The sequence below is a fragment of the Pristiophorus japonicus genome, chromosome 21, assembly GCF_044704955.1.
Source record: "Pristiophorus japonicus isolate sPriJap1 chromosome 21, sPriJap1.hap1, whole genome shotgun sequence".
Lineage (NCBI taxonomy): Eukaryota > Metazoa > Chordata > Chondrichthyes > Pristiophoridae > Pristiophorus > Pristiophorus japonicus.
The window spans coordinates 49,981,750-50,003,218 of NC_091997.1; the positions used below are offsets into that span (position 1 = coordinate 49,981,750).

At 41.6% G+C, this 21,469-nt stretch overlaps 1 protein-coding gene across 16 annotated transcripts in view; it reads left to right on the forward strand.

Moving 5' to 3' along the window:
* tanc2a (tetratricopeptide repeat, ankyrin repeat and coiled-coil containing 2a) overlaps nucleotides 1-21,469 on the forward strand; it is a 1,120,879-nt gene that overhangs the window by 639,396 nt on the left and 460,014 nt on the right. The window contains exon 1 of one of the 16 annotated variants that reach the window (XM_070864749.1): nucleotides 3,348-3,390. The exons of the other annotated variants lie outside the window; for them this stretch is intronic. The gene's annotated coding sequence lies outside the window, so the exon portion shown is untranslated. Of the gene's footprint in view, nucleotides 1-3,347; nucleotides 3,391-21,469 lie in introns of those variants that run through there. 16 annotated transcript variants of the gene reach the window in all.

The window sequence follows — 21,469 nt, forward strand, 5'->3', positions numbered from 1 at the left end:
GTTCCGATTTGTAAAGCTGTTGCATGAAGGAGTCTAAGCTTTGATTGCTCCATAACATGTTTTAGACCAGCAGTGTCGCCCATCCTGAGTTACACTACTGTGATATACACTTCGGTATTTGGAAAATGTTTGAATGAAGAAAGATAGATTTGCTACCTTGTATAAAGTTTTAGTCATTCTTTGAGCTGGTCCATCTCAAGTGATTGAGGGATATTGTGTTAGTGACTAGGGTCAAGCCTTTAATTTCCATTTTGTTTCAGGTCAATTGAACTACTGTCATGACACAACTCTTGAGCTTCATATATTGTGGGAGTAGGAGATTTTGTGTGGAACTGTCTATGATCACATTTGTCGCTGCATGCTCAGTATTTGATTTTCCCAGAGCCAATTAAGCTAGGCTTTATTCCAACATGTTTAGAGAATATATATCATTTGAAGAATGAAGATACTCCAAGATAGGAACTCTTGGCTTTTGTAAATTATGTAGTGTCCTTTGCGAATGGAATAAACATGGTACTTGCTTTCAGATGAAGTATTTGAACCTTAATACAAAAGCAAAACACTGTGAATGCTGGATATCTGAAATAAAAACAAAAAATGCTGCAAATCAGCTGGTCAGACAGCATCTGTGGAGAGAGAAACAGAGTTTGACCTGAATATTGTTGACTTTCGTCAGTGATGTTTGCCTTTTTCATTATGAAGTGTAGGAGCTTCTAGTTGCTTCAATTTATCTACCGCTGTTAGTGCACCTAGAGCTCCATGATCTTTTTGAACTTTTTAAGCATTGAATTTTCTACAAGTTGAGAGAATTGAGCAGATATCTATCATTGTTTACATCCATTTGCCTCATTTTGATGTCCAGTCTTTATGTTTGAAGATATTGGTTTCTTGTCATGCTCAGGCCTTGGTGTTCTTTTATTACACAGAATTCTAAGCTGCATGAAGTGCTTACCTCAGAACTTCAGGTTCAAACTAAGTTATAGTCTATTTCGAGTTTAAATTAAAAAATCCATTAGTAATACGTTTTCTTCGCTGTTCCAAATATTATACATTTATGTCCAATTAAGAGTCTTTGGGGCAGAAAATCACCCCTGCCAGAATTGGGGCGCACCTACCATTTTTTTTGTTATGTTTTGGTCACTGCAATGGATGCAGCGGCCCATCCTGCGAAATTCAGCTCTTTGTCATTTCTTTTTGAGCAGGGTGGAAGTCGCTCATCGTGGGGGCGGGACGGAGTGACCGTCACTAGCTGGGCGGAAGTGGAGGAGCGAACAGAGTCTCCGCCGAGGTCAGTCATCAGCGCTGGGCTGATGACATCATTGCGCTGGCGCGATACCACGTCTCTCCCCTTCAGTTAAAGGGGAGGGCCGCTGCGAACTCTGCAATTAGTTTATTTATGTCCATTGGGCCACCAGGGAGGGTTTTGGCTGGGCTAGCAGACTGGCGCCCGAGAGGGGGTGCCAAGCTGCCTGTTGGCGGCCCAGCCGAACCTGGGGGCATAATTGTTGGGCCAACCTGGCAGTCGGTCAACACAAAAGAATAAGATGGCGGCCGCGGCAGTGTGCCCTCCCCTTTAACGGCAGCCACACAGCAAAAGCTGTCGGCACCGGCCAATGGCTGGAAGACTTTTCCAGCTGAATTTCACTTCCGGGGTGGGACATCGGCGGTGCGTGCTCTAATAACACACTTAGGAGGCTTTGGCAGCAGCGGGGTGGATATGATCACCACTGGAAAAAAAAACCCGAAGAGAATTTTGCGAGCGTCGGCCAGTCTGCCGAAAGTCCAGCGGCCATTCGACACTACCCCGTGGCCACTGCTTTCTGGCGGCCAGAGGTCTTATCTGGAGGCTGAATTTCGGCTCCTTTGTCTCCTTAAGTGATTGCATTTAATCCTCTGGCCTTATGAGCCTAGATTTTTCTACCGGGACACAATCCTTGTTGGAATCGCATTGGAGCAGGGCTGGCAATAACAACTAAATATCACGTTTTGGTGTCATGTGTTGGGGAATATATTTACCAGTGTGCCACAGATGCCATCTTGAGTGGAAGCGTACACTGACTCGGTTCAGCCAGGTAAAACTTCACAGAGAAAATCTGTCCAGGAACACACTACCCATTTAGAGTTTTATTGCAGAATCTCAGTCCTGCATTATGGTTCTACCTCTCCATATCACAACAATGAGCCAGGCTGGCTGGTCAATCTTCACAGTGCCCTGAAGTGCTGCAGTTCTGCCTTGCTAAAGTAGAGGGCTTCTAAGTCTTCCACAGATGATCAACTTGGTTCTAATCCCCAGCATGTCATGTTGAGAACCCTGCTTTACCTCCCTTCACATTCTCTAAGGAGACTCGTTCCTAGTTGGTCATTAGACAACAAATGAGCTGAGCAAGTAACACAATCTCCTTCTGAAGAGCATACTTAAGCACCACAACTCAATATAATTTTTATACAAGCTTCAAGAGCTAGCCCCAAATTATTAATTTTCTTTCCCTTCTTTCACCCCAAAAAATTAAAAAAAATGCTTAACCTGTTAAATGTCTGTACTTTTTTTTCAGTCGTAAAGTCTTTGAGATAAACTGTGTCGCTATCCAATGTTTTGCTTATTGAATATTTCAGTTGCAAAAAGCAAAGGAGGAATTATATTCCAAATCTGCCCCATGGAATTTCAAAGGAGTACAGAGAATTTGCCACCATCCAATTCCTGGATGTCTTTATTGTTGCAGCTGTTGCTGACTTACCAGATGTAATGCCCTTTATGTTGATATTGCTGATTCTTAAAAAGCAAATAGTGCTTTTGTGACTTTTGAATGGGTTTTCAATCTATTACCATGTGAAATAGTTCGGTCAGATTGGGATGCAGAATCATTTTAAAATCTAACCTCTGATTTGCAATGTATTGGAGAGGGGAAGATGTCACGTTAAACAAAAGCAACTGAGGCTGGTTTTATGATGGTGTTTAGATTTGCAGGAGTATAATATGTGTAGCAGGGTTGCTGCAGAACTGCTAGTTAATTCCTGTTGGTAGAAAAGATTATGGAGATAGTGCAGTCTTGTTCGAAGCTGAACAGTCAGAGACAGTTGGGGTTTGTGGCTCTATATTAGGATTTTCACACCACCATGATTCTAAATCAGGCATGAATGTGGTGTGAAAATCCTAGCATAGCAAGCGTATATTAAAAGAAGGCTGTCACTCTATAACCTTTGTCAGAACATCGTCAACAGTCAAAATCATTTCACAGTACTTGAGGGAGAAAAAACAGCTTTTCCTAGGGCACTATGCACCCGTGGGATTTGATTGTGCTCCTGGGATTGAACCTTACAGCAATTGCCAGCCTGTCACCTGTGGATGTGGATTGATGCTAGAAGAAGCAATGAGCCTGCTGCAGTTGTGAGGTGAGCATGGTGAATTGATAACTGGAAAGATGAGGATACAGTTTTACCATGTATCAAGTGTGGAGCGTTGCCGAGTTTACCCAAAAGTGATAACAAATAAATGCCTGGTTTAAACTGATAATTAACCATCTCAGTGCTTTGTTTGTTAATGCTCTCCCAAGAGTATTAAGAACAGAAAATACTGAAAATATAAAGCAGGTCCTCAACATCTGAATGAGAAAACATAGGTTCAGGTGTAGATCCTTCATGAGAGCTCTTTTCACTTTTCAGACGTTGACGGACTTATTTTCAGCATTTTCTGTTTTGTCTCAGATCTGCAGTCATCTTATCTGTATGGAACTGTTTCACTAAGATTGAATTGTAGAAATTCAATATATATAATACTGTAATAAAAATGACTCCCTGCAAAGTAACCTGATTGAACATGAACCTAAAATAATTAGCCCCCCCACGTCAGTGTCCCAGTACTAGTTGCAGGAAATCTAGGCATGGGTCTTTCACCACTTGCTCCTGTGCGATCAAATATCAAGACATGTTAATCTTCGGATGTTAAACTCGCTCATACGTAGAGAAGATACTGTGTCGCAGCTGTCAGTAAGAACATAAGATTTCAATCAGTTCTGCAGGAAGATTGGAAAGGCCTTTTGGTACATACCTAACTGACAATTCACGTAGACTGCATTCGGCAGATATTCTTGTCATGAACTGAAGCTGTAGCAGTTGTGATTTCCAAATGAAAATAATTTCTCTCAGTCAGATGGGTTCACAGGCATTAACCAACACAGTTTGCTAAATTACACGAATTAAAGTGTATCCGATTAGCTGGCTGATGGAATGCCACTAGTTACATGAACAAATATTAATTGTATTTAATGTGTTGAACTCTAACCACAGTACGTATGCAATGTAGTTAGCAGTGGCCTGCCTCTACTCGCAAACCTGCGTTTTATTGTTAATAGCAATTCTTATCCTCCACTGACTTGTGTCACTTTAGGCGGGTTTTAATTTATTGCTTACCTGCTTTTGCAACTGAAGCATTCAATAGGCAAAATATTGGATAACTACATAGTTTACCCAATTTTAACCCATAACCCGACGTCATAGGTCCTTTCCCTCTGACAGCTGGGGATTCCATTGAGATGCAAAAGTCAGGGTCTGATCACGTCATTCAGACCCTGTTATTTTAGCCCCGGGAATTGGGACACGCGACTTGCACACAGTTCCCATTGCACCTGGGGAAGCTGGCATGAGAATGCTCCAGGGGCAGTAAGTTAAAAATGTTAATTTATTTGAGGGGTTTCTTGTGGGCTAGGAGCAGCGGGTGTACTTCTCTGGGCTGTACAAGGAATTCTTTGGCCTCCCCTGCCCTGGGTTTCACCTTCCTTTCCTGCCACCATGATCGGCTTGCAATAGTTCCCCCCCACCCCACTGCCCCCATCACTAACATTATTTCGAGAAGCGTTTCCTTGGGTTCCCAAAGGTGTGGTCTGTTGCCGCGTGATATCCCGCTCATACCCACTGGCTTCTACGTCATTCCTGCCAGGTTCAGGCAGGATTCGGGTTTGGACTCTACCTCAGACCTGGGAGTCAAAATGACCTGGACCTCAGGTCAGTGTGTCGGTGCGAACCTGCCATCCCCACGCTGAATTCTTGCTCCGAGTTAAAATCAGGGGTTTAACTTGTCTTTGTTAAGTACAGACTTTTCATATTCTGAACATTTGAGGCCAATAGTTTAGAATGTTAAATCTTAAACTTTCTGTTAAGATGTTTAAAGTTTTTGTTCCATGAAGATTGCATTTTGACATGACCATGTGATTGCTTGGACATGTCGATAAATATATTGAGCAGTTCATATTAACAAATAGCACTGCATGAATTAAATTTCTGATTTCTAATTGCTATGCACTTTTAGCAAATACAGCCTATAATGCTTAATAAATTAGTCAATGCTTTAATTATGCCCTTCCTGATTTTTCTGTTTTTATTTTTCCGAGTTTAGGTCAAAAGATTGGTGAAATCAATTGCAAGGGAATAGCTTTGTTTTTCATTGTAGCAATGAAATGGAGTTGATCTGTAGTAATTTCTGATATATTGAGATAAATCAATCAGCATAATTCTTACTCATTTCCTCCTCTCCCTCGCCACTACCACAATGGCAACTGGACTTAATTCAGTCTTGAATGGGAGCCTGGAATATTCCAGTTTATCAGCTTAATCAGAAAGCTTTGGGTTTAGTCAGCAAAACAATTTTGGTAGCAACAGTTAACAGTACTTCAAATAATAAACATTTACAGCTGTCTTTACAAAGTAGTATAATGGCCATGATTTTGCATTAATAATAACGGCGAGGCTGTCAGCACTCACCCTTTTATTACTGGGTAAAACTGATATTAACTTCCAGCATCCACACATGCGCAGTTAAACATGGAAATCTGCAGGTTGCTGTCAGAAATAACCTGTTCCTCCACAGCGTGTGCTGTTGCAGTATTCGTCAATGGAATGTGCGCAGTAATTACAGTTAAAAGGCATAAACTTAAACTAATTACCCACTATTATCGCACTAAAGAATGATGAAAAAGGTAAGCTTTGTTCAATCAGGAGTAACTGAGTTTCATCATCATAGGTGGTCTCTTGAAGCGAGGATGACTTGCTTTTACGCCAAAAAAGGGATGAGTTCACAGGTGTTTCAATGAAGGACCTAATATTCCAGGTCCTGAACTACATAGTATAGGGTGGAAGGAGCCTGTGCGTGGATTTTTATAACGTGTGATGGCCGTTGAACACCAGCCACCACACAGGCTTGACACAGCTAGGTCTTGGTCCAGTGGCAAGGATTAACCAAGACAACTGGAGACCTGCTCTGCTGCACGGGCCTAGTGCGCGCACATATCGCAGTGTGGGCTGACCCAGGGCCCTCGCCTCTTCTGGGCCCCAAACTCGCGCCTCTCTTGGGCCCCGGTCACTTCCCTCTACGGACTCTTGCTGCTCCTTCGCCCCTCCTGCTGTGCCTGCCGGCACTGCAATCAGCGACCTGGCTTTGTAGCCGTCACCCTCCTGCAGCAGCACCCGCTGCTCCCTGCAGTGGTATGCCGCCTCATGCTGTTTCCTGCAATGGCCGTGGCCTGCTGATGGTCTTGCAGTCCGGGGTCAGGCAGTGACAGTATGTAGTCAGGCAGTGACAGTACAGCAGTGACTGGGCCGCGGGGCATTTTTGGACACAGGAACAGAAAGAACAAGTCCAATTTGCTCCTGAACTCTGGCACAACTTAGCAGCTTTAGACAAGACTCCTGCAGTGCACATGTGGGTCTGTTCTCAGGAGGACAGTTGCTGTTAAATCAAGTCAAGACTCCGGAGAATGTTGCGAGTGAGCTTTACTCGTATGTCATAATTACTGCTGAACAACCTCTCAGTCCCTGAAAAATTAATTTTACAAATGTGGAGTCTCATTCTCTCAAGAAAATGAATGTTGCTGCAGCTTTAAAAAAAAAAAATAAGATATTGTTTTCAAGTTTGTGTTTTTCTATTTAAGTTTCTCCCTTGATCCCATGTGTAGGTCCCAATCTTTATTTTGCTTTCTGTACAATGATTTAAACATAATTTATATTTCCTGCTTTGCCATCTGAAAGGATTCTTCAATCTGATTGGTTGATCAGTCTCCCTGCTGCTTGGCCTGTTCATAGATGCCACAGATCCCCTGTAGAGGGCTGTGAATTCAAACTGATGCCGGAAATTAAGAAGTCTGTGCTCTAGAGCCCGCTAAAACTTTGTGGACAGTTTTTTCACCACTGTCTGCAAAATCCGGGCCCATATTATCTGCATCCTCACCACTTCCTCCCTTTTACACCATAACTGCAACATTGGAATTTCCAAATGTTTCCATTTTATCAGGTTTGATCCTAATTGTGGAATTGATCTTTAAGATGGCAATTATCAGGTTGAACCCTGAAATTAGAAGGCTTATTTATTCCCCATATATATGGAAGGTACATGTTGCTTGGAATGATTACGTGAACAAAATTTGACTCCGGTGGTTGCATGTTTGAATTCCAGTGCTGCCTGCTGCATGCATTCTGCTGTTTGGTTAATCAGTTACCTGTATCTCTGTGGATGGGAAAACTTTAATTGCCATCCCTTTCTTTTTCATCATGCCTAATGTTAATCAGATCATTTTCAAGTGGTGTTGATGGTAGTTGTGAAACAGTCTGTGGGTTGGACCATTTCAGCCTCCCATTTGTGGTGTTTGAGAAGGGATGAAATAAAAAGGTGCACTTTTGGTTGATGTATGTATTCCAGAGTTAGCACAAAATCAAAAAACTTTGGATGCTGATTAAAGATGTACTAATATTTAAGTGCAAGGGCTTCATGAAATGTGCCCAAATCTTGTATTCCAACTCCAAATTAGCTTTGTATTGAACTTTTAAAAAATTTCACTTCTTTCACTTTCTCTCCTTTCACATTTTTTTTCTCCTTGTCCTTCTTAATTTGAACGACTGATTTTTTGGCTATATTGTTTCTCCTTTTCAAATTATTCCCCTGTTACTGTTTTCATTCCACAAAGTAGAACAATTTTCCGAACCTCCCCAAAAAAGGACCCCAGATGCCTCAGGGGGATGGGAACCAATACAGGGAGACAGAGGGAAACAAAAAGGAGACAAAAACAAAAGACCGAAAAGAGATGAGTAAAAGTGGAGGGCAGAGAAACCAAAGGCAAAAAACAAAGGTCCACTGAATATAAAAGGGCTGCAGGAGGGGTAAAAACTAAAAATCATGGTTTAAAAACTAGGATGAAAACACTCAACCTAAATGCACGCAGCATTAGAAATAAAGTAAATGAGTTGACGGTACAAATCATTACAAATGGGTATGATTTGGTGGCCATTACAGAAACATGGTTGCAAGGTGGCCAAGACTGGGAATTAAACATACAGGGGTATCTGACGATTCAGAAAGATAGGTAAGAAGGGAAAGGAGGTGGGGTAGCTCTGTTAATAAAGGATGATATCAGGGCAGTTATGAGGGATGATATTGGCTCCAATGAACAAAATGTTGAATCATTGTGGGTGGAGATTAGAGATAGTAAGGGGAAAAAGTCACTGGTCGACGTAGTTTATAGGCCCCCAAATAATAACTTCATGGTGGGGCGGGCAATAATCAAGGGAATAATGGAGGCATGTGAAAAAGGAACGGCAGTAGTTATGGGGGATTTTAACCTACATATCAATTGGTCAAATCAAATCGCAGGGGGTAGCCTGGAGGAGGAATTCATAGAATGCATATGGGATTGTTTCTTAGAACAGTATGTAACAGAGCCTACAAGGGAGCAAGCCATTTTGGATCTGGTCCTGTGTAACGAGACAGGAAAAATAAACGATCTCCTCGTAAAAAATCCTCTCGGAATGAGTGATCACAGTATGGTTGAATTTGTAATACAGATTGAGGATGAGAAAGTTGTGTCAGAAATGAGCGTACTATGCTTAAACAAAGGGGACTACAGTGGGATGAGGGCAGAGTTGGCTAAAGTAGACTGGAAACAAGGACTAAACGGTGGCACAATTGAGGAACAGTGGAGGACTTTTAAGGAGCTCTTTCATAATGCGCAACAAAAATATATTCCAGTGAAAAAGAAGGGCGGAAAGAGAAGAGATAACCAGCCGTGGATAACCAAGGAAATAAAGGAAAGTATCAAATCAAAGACCAATGCGTATAAGGTGGCCAAGGTTAGTGGGAAACTAGAGGATTGGGAAAATTTTAAGCAACAGCAAAGAATGACTAAAAAAGCAATAAAGAAAGGAAGATAGATTACGAAGGTAAACTTGCGCAAAACATAAAAACAGATAGTAAAAGCTTTTACAGATATATAAAATGGAAAAGAGTGACTAAAGTAAATGTTGGTCCCTTAGAAGATGAAAAGGGGGATTTAATAATGGGAAATGTGGAAATGACTGAGACCTTAAACAATTATTTTGCTTCCGTCTTCACAGTGGAAGACACAAAAACCATGCCAAAAATTGCTGGTCATAGGAATGTGGGAAGGGAGGACCTTGAGATGATCACTATCACTAGGGAGGTAGTGCTGGACAGACTAATGGGATTGAAGGTAGACAAGTCCCCATGTCCTGATGAAATGCATCCCAGGGTATTAAAAGAGATGGCGGAAGTTATAGCAGATGCATTTGTTATAATCTACCAAAATTCTCTGGACTCTGGGGAGATACCAGCGGATTGGAGAGCAGCTAATGTAACGCCTCTGTTTAAAAAAGGGGGCAGGCAAAAGGCAGGTAACTATAGGCCGGTTAGTTTAACATCTGTAGTGGGGAAAATGCTAGAAACTATCATTAAGGAAGAAATAGCGGGACATCTGGATAGGAATAGTGCAATCAAGCAGACGCAGCATGGATTCATGAAAGGGAAATCATGTTTAACTAACTTACTGGAATTCTTTGAGGATATAACGAGCATGGTGGATAGAGGTGTACCGATGGATGTGGTGTATTTAGATTTCCAAAAGGCATTCGATAAGGTGCCACATAAAAGGTTACTGCAGAAGATAAAGGTACGCGGAGTCAGAGGAAATGTATTAGCATGGATAGAGAATTGGCTGGCGAACAGAAAGTAGAGAGTCGGGATAAATGGGTCCTTTTCCTGTTGGAAATCAGTGGTTAGTGGTGTGCCACAGGGATCAGTACTGGGACCACAACTGTTTACAATATACATAAATGACCTAGAAGAGGGGACAGAGTGTAGTGCAACAAAATTTGCAGATGACACAAAGATTAGTGGGAAAGCGGGTTGTGTAGAGGACTCGGAGAGGCTGCAAGGAGATTTGGATAGGTTAAGCGAATGGACTAAGGTTTGGCAGATGGAATACAATGTCGGAAAGTGTGAGGTCATCCACCTTGGGGAAAAAAAACAGTAAAAGGGAATATTATTTGAATGGGGAGAAATTACAACATGCTGTGGTGCAGAGGGACCTGGGGGTCCTTGTGCATGAATCCCAAAAGGTTAGTTTGCAGGTGCAGCAGGTAATCAGGAAGGCGAATGGAATGTTGGCCTTCATTGCGAAAGGGATGGAGTACAAAAGCAGGGAGGTGTTGCTGCAACTGTATAAAGTATTGGTAAGGCCGCACCTGGAGTACTGCGCGCAGTTTTGGTCACCTTACTTAAGGAAGGATATACTAGCTTTGTAAGGGGTACAGAGACGATTCACTCGGCTGATTCGAGAAATGAGGGGGTTACCTTATGATGATAGATTGAGTAGACTGGGTCTTTACTCCTTGGAGTTCAGAAGGATGAGGGGTGATCTTATAGAAACATTTAAAATCACGAAAGGGATAGACAAGATAGAGGCAGAGAGGTTGTTTCCATTGGTGGGGGAGACTAGAACTAGGGGGCACAGCCTCAAAATACGGGGGATCCAATTTAAAACCGAGTTGAGAAAGAATTTCTTCTCCCAGAGGGTTGTGAATCTGTGGAATTCTCTGCCCAAGGAAGCAGTTGAAGCTGGCTCATTGAATGTTTTCAAGTCAAAGATAGATAGATTTTTAAGCAATAAAGGAATTAAGGGTTACGGGGAGAGGGCGGATAAGTGGAGCTGAGTCCACGACTAGATCAGCCATGATCTTATTGAATGGCGGAGCAGGCTCGAGGGGCTAAATGGCCTACTCCTGTTCCTAATTCTTATGTTCTAATGTAAATTAATTGGCTGATGTACTGCTGCATCATACAGATTAGGGTTTGATCCCTCATCTATGCTGAGTAAGCTCATCTCAGTTATAGATACTTATGGATGCTACAGATGGCCTCAGGAAACAGCAGCCCAAGCCCTTGGCTTAGAAAGCAGTGGTGCAATGGCTTTTGTTGTATTGTTTTGCAGACTGGTATAGTTGTCTGGGAGCTGGAGCAGCAGTTGGTTCAAGCACCATTTCAATTGTAAAGTATTTTAGAAATTGATGAAATGTTTCTTTACCTGTCCCATGAAGCATGTGCTGTGACGAGGTTCGCTGTGAAAATGAGACGCCCGTTAAGATACTCACTCAACAGACGAACTATGCAAATCTCAGCTCAACCACAGTCTTTTTGTGACACTTCCCATGATTACTATATAGGATCCGTTTCTTTCAAGTAATATTTATGCCATACACTACTGCTGGAATCCATTTCTTAGATCCATGCCGCCTTAGACCAGCTTAGCTGTACTGCCGATATTGGATACAATCCAATTCTAGATTCTACAGGCGAAACAGGAGCTGATATCATTTGGGGCACTGTTCCAGGCAATCCAACAAATGGATTTTCTTGCCTTCAGCCAGGTTTACAATACACAGGAATCTTAACTTCCTCTACTTTCTATTCCCAATTCCTGACCTTTTATGAAACTAGTTCAGCTGAATTGGCTCAGCCAATAGTCCACCCCAAAGAAATTCCCTTTCCGAACTAGTAAGAATAGATTGGGTCTTGGCTCCAACATGTTGGCAAAGAAGGACAATGCTTTGCAGAGTGATCGTGTTGGACAGCCTTCTTTGAAGTTGACAGTGGTAACAGTTATACCGCTGACAGGGTGAGTTGCATATTTATAGGGAAACTGTCCTTGGTGATAGCCGACAGTAACACAGTCCATCTGGTACATCGAAAAGCCAGTATGTATGTGATCATTATGGTAGTGTACTACATCAGTGGGGACAGAGGGGATTGTTCCAGCTTGTTTTGTCAAGATGTGATCTTGCTGATGTTTGCATCGTGACATTTCTTTTGTTTCAGCATTTAGCTGGGGTAGACACCATAGTTGCAGATGTTCTTGGTTGTTTTGCAGTTCACTTTGTGAGTAAAGATCCACCTGGATGTATTCAGCGCTTTTTTTCAGGAGCTAGGGATATTCAGAGGTAAACCTGTTTGTCTCTGCACAACAAATATCTACTCTGTGTTTCAACTCATGGGTGAAGGCAGTACTCGTATCCTTTTCCTTTTCCTGGACATGGTTTCTATATTTGTTTTCATCCTTTCCTCTGATCCCATGTATAGTTCAAAGATATGAACAGAAAAGGTGCAAAGAGATTTCCTCTTTTTTTTTAAAAGGAAATGTGTTTGGGTGGGTGTGGGGAGGGGGGATGTGTGCGTTGGATCAAATATTGTATTTAGACCTGGAGACCTGAGGGAGGAGTATCGGGACAGTTTGCTCCAGACCTTGGTCACACCTCATAGAGAGGTGCAGGATCAGTCGGGGTTGGTGTGACCAATAGTGTACAGAGTAAGGGGAACCCAGGTGAGATAGAGAACGAGAATCCGCAGAAACGGATCCTATCCAACAGGCATAATGTACTTGCTACCCGTGAGGTTAAGGATAAAGACTGTCGGAAGGCCAGCCAGAATGCTGACCATGGCACCTTGGAGCAGCAGGCTGTCCCGAGGGGGTTGGGGAGGAGGAGGAGGAGGAGGAGGGTAAGTATAACATGGTAGTTGTAGGGGATTCAATAACTAGGGGGCAGATGGCTTCCTTTGTAAGCAGGATCGTGGATCCCACATGGTATATTGCTTCCCTGGTGCTAGGGTGAGGGACATCAAAGTAAATTGCAGAGGGAGGATCCAGTCATTGTGGTCTATGTTGGGACCAACAATGTGGGAAAGAGTAGGCAAGAGAGTACCAGGAGCTAAATTAAAGAACCGAATCTCAAGGGTTATAATCTCTGGATTATTACCCGAGCCACGTGCAAATTGGCGTAGGGATAAGCAGATTAGGAAGGTGAACGCGTGGCTGAAGGAATAGTGTGGGAAAGAGGGATTTCATTTCATGGGACTCTGGCTCCAGCACTGGGACAGTCAGGAACTGTACCGTTGTGACAGACTCCAGCTGAACCGGGCTGGGACCAAGGTCCTAGTGGAAAGGATAACTAGGACGGTCATGAAGACTTTAAATTTGTAAATGGTGGTTGGGGGCGGGGGCGGTGTCAGGTGGCAAAGGTAGTATAAAGAATAGTTCTAAAACAAACAAAAAGGGAAGAGAGTAGACTAATAGTCAAACTGCTTTAGGCACTGCAAGCAAAGAGAAAACTAAAAGATATTAAACAAGAAAGAACTAAGAAATGTGTGGGTAAAATATTAGAGCAGAAGGACAGGTTATGGTGTCTGGCCCAATAAAATGTTCTTTATACAAACACATAGCGTGTAAGGAACAAATTGAATGAATTGCAGGTACAATTTCAACTTGGACGGTATGCCATAGTAGCAAGACGGTCAGGACTGGGAACTAAATATTCCAGGTTATGAAGTCTACAGGAAAGATTGGGAAAATGGTAGAGGGGGAGGAATAGCCTTCATGATTAAGGATGAAATCACTTCAAGGATAAGAGAGGATGTAATGAGAGGTAAACAGGGAGTGGAGACTTTATGGGTAGAATGAAGAAATAGAAAAGGATTTAAGATTGTCGTGGGAGTTTTGCGTAAGCCCATTGGTAGCTGCTGTGAAGTGGTAAAATGTATAAATGCAAAGATTAGACAAGCATGTAGCAAAGGCAGAGCGGTTTTAATGGGGGATTTTAACTTGCATATAGATTAGGATAAGCAAACTAACTCATGTCAGAAAGGTAGTGAATTTCTTGAGTGTTTTTAGGATAGTAATCTGTAAAGATATGTCCTAGAAGCAACAAGGGGGCAGGCCATATTAAATTTAGTAACAACTAACAGCCTAACGTGAGTGAACATTGATCTAATAGTATTCATAATATAATAGAATGAAAGGGAGAAAAGCAAAACAGCTACTAAGAGCTCAAGTTTCGGCTCGAGTTGCTCCTTTTTCTTGGAGCAGCTAGTTTAGAATGGAGTATCTTAGAAATTGCAATTCTCGGCATTTAGTTTGCTCCAATTCTAGTGAGTTAGTATAGTTTTGTTTGATAACAGTGTTTTTTTTTCAAAAGGGGGCGTTATCAGCCACATACGCCTGTTTTGCAAGTTTCGGCAGCGAAAACTTACTCCAAACTAACTTACAATGGAGTATGTGTAGATTTTTGTATGTTCAGAAAAACCTTGTCTACGCTTTAGAAATTAGGCGTAGGGAACGAGAGATTGGGGAGGTGGGGGAAAGGGAAGTTTACAAGCATTAAACACTTCACATTTACACACAAAGAGCCATCATCAATAATTGATCAATAAATCAGCCAATAAATCAATCAAAAATTTAAAAAATAAGAAGTTTCTACTCACCTACTGCAGCACCGGGAGCCCTCCAACAGCGTGCTGGAACAGGCCCTCCCCCAGGAGATGCCGGTCAGGCGGGCCCCACCGTCGACCAGGACTTCGGGCAGGGCCCCCTGCCACCGCCGAGGACTTCGGGTGCGGGCCACCCCCAGCAGACGACGGACCGCCGACCAGGACTTCAGGCGGGCCCCACCTCCGACTAGGCGAGATGCCGGGCGGGTGGGTCCCGCCGACGACACGAAGTTCGGGCGGGGCCTGCTCCAGGACTTGCTGGGCGGGCCGCTGCAGAAGAGGCACGTACTATTAGGCCACTTGACCCTAGATAGGGGTGATGTCTCTTAGGCCAGGGATAGGGTTGTCGCCCGGAGACAGGACGTGCTGGGAGGGCCAGGGGCTACTGTGCATGTGCGCAGCCGCCGGCACTGTTTTTGGCGCAGGGCTGTAGCTCCACCCCCAGCAGCTCCTGTTGTGCCGCGCCGAGCTGGAAACGGCCCTACAAATATCGTAGAATTGCAAGGTAAGTATTTAGCGCTTTTTCAGTTCTACAAATTAGGCGGGCCTCTCCGATGTGTGCCGTTCTCGCAGGGGTCCGAAACTTGAGCCCTATGATTCTTGGTTTTGGTAAGGCTGACTTCAATGCGATGAGAAAGACACTATCCACAATAAACTGGGCATATCTGTTAATGGGTAAAATGACAGAAAATTAGTGGAAGGTGTGCAAATTTTTTTTTAATGTGATACAGAACCAGTTTATAACCCGAAGGGGCAAGAGCTCTACTTTCCTAAAAAGCTACAGACAACTAAAGAGGTAAGGAACAACACAAAACTAAAAGAAGAAGCATACAAAAATGCAAAAGCTGGGACAGATCCTGGCAACTGGGAGAGATACAAAGAGCAACAAAAGGTGACAAAACATGTAATAAGAGCTATACAAAGGGTGTATGAAAAGAAACTTGCAAAGGATATCAAAACATGTTTACAATTATATTAGGAAAAAGAGGATTGTCAGGGACAATGTGGGTTCCTTGTAAACGGAAAATGGTGATATTGTTGAACAGATATGTTAAACAATTACTCTCAGTATTTACAGTAGAGGAAGAGGATAGCATGCCAGATTTCCCCCGGAAAATAATATTGAATCAGGGACAGCGACTCACCAAAATTAATGAAAATCTTTTGCTGATCAGAGAGCCAACATGGGTTTGTAAAGGGTAGGTCATGCCTGACCAACCTGGTTGAATGTTTTGAAGTGCTGAATAAAGAATTGGACAGGCTAATGTCTGTGAATGTTATTTATATGGACTTCCAGAAGGCATTTGATAAAGTCACTCATAAGCGACTGTTAACTAAGTTTGAAGCTCATGGAATTGATGGCAAATTATTGACCAGGTTAGGAAATTGGCTGAGTGGCCAGGGACAAAGAGTAGGGTATTTTGGATATTAAGGGAATCGAGGGATATGGGGATAGTGCAGGAAAGTGGAGTTGTGGTCGAAGATCAGCCATGATCTTATAATGGCAGGTACTCTAATTGATAGGATGTGACTAGTGGTATTCTGCAAGGATCTGTGTTGGGGCCTCAATTATTTATCGGATAGAAAGCCACACAAGTTTCCTGATGGCACAAAGATAGGTGGCATTATAAGCAGTGTAGATTACAAAGAGATATTAATAAATTAAGTGCATGGGAAAAACTGTGCCAAATGTATTTCAATGTAGGCAAATATGAGGTCATCCACTTTGGACTTAAAAAGGATAGAACAGAATACTTTCTAAATGATAAAAAACTAGAAGCAGTGGAGGTCTAAAGATGCTTGGGGGTTCATGTACATAGATCATTAAAATGTCATGGACAGGTACAGAAAGTGATCAAAAAGGCTAATGGAATGCTGGCTTTTATGTCTAGAATACAAGGGGATAGATGTTACACTACAGCTATAAAAAGCTGTGAGTAGTTCTGGACATTACTCCTAAGGAAGGATATATTGGCCTTGCAAGGAGTGCAGCGTAGATTTACCAGGATGGTATCTGGACTCCAAGGGTTAAATTACAAGGAGATATTACTCAAACGAGAATTGTATTCCCTAGAATTTATAAGGTTAAGGGGTGATTTGATCTAAGTTTTCAAGACATTAAGAGGAACAGATAGGGTAGATAGAGAAACTATTTCTGCTAGTTGGGGGTCTAAGAGTAGTCTAAAAGTTAGAGCCAGGCCTTTCAGGAATAAAGTTAGGAAACACTTCTATACACGAAGGGTGATAGAAGTTTGGAACTCTCTTCTGCAACTGACTTGATGCTAGGTCAATTATTAATTTAAAATCTGAGATTGCTAGATTTTTATTCACCAAAGGTATTGAGAGATATGGGGCAACAGATGAGTGATGATCTCATTTAATGGCGGAACAAGCTTGAGGGACAAAATTGCCTACTCTTGTTCCTAACGATAATGATTATAAAACAGCACTGTAGTTGATATCATTCCTGTGGACAAGCATAGAAGAAATGAGGGGCCCTAGTGACATGCAAATCATGTATTTTTTTATAGATTTGAATGGGTTCTCACTTTTTTTGCATATTATATATATATATATATATTTTATACCACGACAAGTGCAACATCCCGAATCCGGAACTCCGAAAACCGGAATTGTCCGAAAATCGGACATTTTGCGCATAGCTGATGGAGTTGTCCAGAATCCAGAATTATTGTCCGAAAAACGGACATTTTTGAGGCAAAACCCAAAATCCGGCACGGATTCAGTCGAGGATTCCGTATTCCAGACAAGAAAATCAAGTCTGAAATCTGGAATCCTCGACTGAATCCATGCCGGATTTTGGACCTCGCCGATCAAAACCCGGCACAGATTCAGTCAAGGATTCCGGATTTCAGATTATTGATTTTCTTGACTGAAATCCAGAAAAACCCTAAAACAGGCACAGATTCATTCCCGAGGATTCCAGATTTCAGATGTTGTGCCTGTATTATAGTTATAGATATAGATTTACACACGCACTTTATGAAAGTGTATATTCCATATGATGTCATTTTACCTTTTGTTTACATCCAGGTTTCCTGGTATGACCATTTGTGCTGAGAGCAATGCAGGTTGAGGGGGGTGGGGAAGGAGGGGAGAATGAGGTGGCTTCTTTGGTCTTGGATTCTAGGTTTTCGTTGGGGCTGGGATTGCAGGGATACATTTGGTATGTAAATGTTCAAGGAAAGGAAACTGTTGAATTAACTGATTAAAATAAATGATTAAATTGATACGATCAACCCCCAAACATTGCTCTACTTAAGAAAGGACATTTTTCACTTCTCAATCTTTTGAGGATGCACTGGGAAAGAACAGTCCAGATTCAATTAGTGTGATAATGCCTGCGATTTTTCTATGTTCTGTGTAGATTGACCCCATGAGATGTCCATTGAGGAATTTAGCTCGGAGTTAGGCACAGGGACACACAATATGAAAGAAAGAAAGACTAACATTTATATCGCGCCTTTCACAACCACCGGACATCTCAAAGCGTTTTACAGCCAATGAAGTACTTTTGAAGTGTTGTCACTGTTGTATGATGATATAATCAATTCCAAACAAAATTGCTTAATTCTGACATTGGGACAAAGTATCATGTTATATAATATATATTTACCAAAGAAACTTGTGAAAGAGAATATATACAATTTAAAATTACTTTCAGATTATAGTGCTATTCTATCAAGAAAAATCTTATCCCTGAATCAAAATGTCTATGAACATCATGGGAAAAAAAATCAAACTGTTTTCTAATATCTGTATGTACGCTAACTCAGTATATTTGCAGAATGGCTCATTAAACTATTATAATAATGTGCTATACAAGTATTAACAAAAAGGCCATTGGTATGGTATTATATGTACCAAAGATTAAGCCTGTAACTGATATTGTTCAAAGTTTGACAAAAGGGATTATATCATCATAGGCCACCCCTCGTGTCGAGGATGACTTGCTTCCACGCCACAGGTGTTTCAATGAAGGACCTAATATTCCAGGTCCCAAACTACATGTTGAAGAGTGGAAGATGCCTGTGTGTATCACCAAATATAAAGCTGACATGTTTAATCTTTGTGCCCTATTTCTTGACTCCCAATATCTGATATATACTCCTCTTTGCTCCACCATTGATGGTTGTTCTTTCAACCGTATAGGCCACACACTCAGGAATTCCCTCCCTAAACCTGTCTGCTTCACCACCTCCAAAATCTTCCTAGAACCCACCTCTTTGACGAAGCTTTTGTTCACCACTCCTTTGACTTCCGGTCCATTATTTCTTCCACCTCTGTGAAGTGCCTTGGAACTATTTTTTAAGCTAAATATACTGTATAAATGAAAGTTGTTGGGGCTTTGGTTATACAGTATTCAAAATTACTTATGACTTTGCCACTAAAAAATGTTACATAAGCATATTTCATTGGTACTCCCTGAAGTTATTTGATTCCACCTTAAAATCACTTAAATTCTGCTTTATACCAATTTATTTTAAACTTATTTTCTTGGAATTTGTGTCTTATTGAGCACTTGGGTGAAAGAAAAGAAGATGATGAAAATGAAGGCTTATTCAGGAAGGAAATTGTACCAATTACACTGTACAAGGATTTAATCCTTCTCGTACCAAAGCGCACTCAAGTTTATTTTGGGGATTGAATCCAATCCGCTGTCATGTCAATTTATGGAAGATTTTCTTGCTGATAATAGTGGTTAATGGGAGTGCCAGTATTTATAGTCCACTTCTATTTTTGTTAAAGGTACCTGATTACGAAGTATATCAGTGAACTAAGCAAGAGTAAGTGGAAGTGGGCTTAAGAGTTTCATCTAGCTTGTCATCCACCCACATGAAGGAGAAATGGCACAGTTAGATTAAAAAAAAGGTTGAAATTTTTCCTCCAGACATTTTGATTAGATTTTTGTCTGATCCAGTGCCGTATGAAAGCCTGTGGCTACTTTTATTATGCATGAGGGGAGTCAGCTGCATAACGCACTACAGGAGAGGTGGGGGGCGGGAGCGTGGGCATCATAGCAGATACTATCTTGTCTGCATCTGATACCCATAAATCTGCAATTTGGAGCCAGGACCACTGAACATGATCCAGATTGGGAATCCTGGTTGATTTCTCTCTCCACTTCTAAATCACAGGGATACGAAGACTGCTGTACAATACACGACTGAAGTTACCTAACATATCACAGCAAACACGAGAACTTCCTGGTCTGTATGGCTCAGTGCTACACCATGTGGTGCCTTGTCCACTGAGCCATTGGAAGCAACCAATTTTATGGCTTTCTTTATTTCTGTTTTGGGGGTGAAGTTGTTAACTGAAAAAGCAGACTTGCAATAAAAGGTTGTTGTTAAATTGAACTTCCCTTGAACAGAAATTTCACTCTATGTCCCTTGTAGTATGTCAGGTACTGTAACTTTACATACAGCCAATGTCTAACCCTAATGCTTTCAATCAGTCTTATGTGACTGCAGCAAGCTGTAAAAACAGACCATGCCTTTATTATCTATACCTTCAACAACTTGAAGTGATTTTATACTTGGCTTTTATACAGTTGAGTATAGATAAATGAGTAATTAGTTTGCCTGAATCAAGATTACCCTTACCCTGCCACTCCAATTATTCAAAAGTAAAACGAGGTTTACTTATACTTGCCTGGGTTATTGTCTTTTGCAAGATATTGAAAAATTCTACAATCTTCAGATTGTCTGCAGAAATATCACATCTGTGATTTTGATATTTTCAGATGAGCACATGGAGTGAGAATCCTTAAGTATTCTTAATGTGAATGCTGTATTTGCAATCTATGTCTGAATCATGCTTCACTTGGTTTCCACAGTTTTCTCTTTTGCTTCATATAACCAGCTTAATTTAGTCCCTGTTCCTCACGCAATGATAAAACTTCAGCTAAAATTTAAAATGCACTCCTCTTCAAATCCACAAATGAAAGCCATATGTGATCTGAATGTGTAGCATGGCTTTTTTGTTATCATGAGCTATGGATAAAGTTTAGATTTACGGATGCAATAGAATATCTGCAAACATCTTGAGCCCGAGCTAGCACGGGGAGGTACAAGGAATAAGTGCACTTCTGTAATGTTCTTCAGAATATGTTTTGATTATGGTGGAATTGCTAGTTTAAACTGACTTACAACAGGACTGTTTTTTGTAGACATCCATCCAATTACATAATTTCCTACTTGGGTCAAACTAATTTTCTATTTGTGCCTTGCAGTGCTCTAGTATATTCTCAAAGCTGCCCATAACTTGCAGAGAGCTTTTTTGAAAGAGATCCCTAAATTTGCAGTTATTTCAAATTCTTTGTTTAGTTCAGAAACAAAGATATAATTTACTATTTAACCGGTGTATTTATTTTCATATCTTATCCTTGGTGTTCATTCTTCTTCTTTCGTATGGTAGTAGCAAAGCAAATTAAATGTCAATATCTAAGTTGGATATCCAGGCCCAAGCTTCCGGTGTGACAGCGTGGATATCTTGTAGGCTGCCTGCAAATTTTCTTTGTCGGCAGTGCTCAATGATGTGCTCCAGTTCTGAGGCAGTTGATGGTTGTCCACTGTTTGCGAGGAAGGTTTGTTCCTTCAGGTTGTACTGTGGAATCCTCTAAGGAATCCATTCTGTATGTCACAATTCTTCCAAGCGATTCTCCATCGGTCATCGAGGCTGAGGGAAGATTGCTGAAGGGCTTCGGTGACGGTCCAAAAGGCTTTTTATCAGATTTGAGACGGATTTGTGGTATTTCTTTGCTGGTGTAGCAGTTGTATTCTCTGGAGACTGCATATTGGCAGGGTAGATGTGGTGATGCAATGTTTGTAAGCACGGGCAGCCAAGGTGTTGATG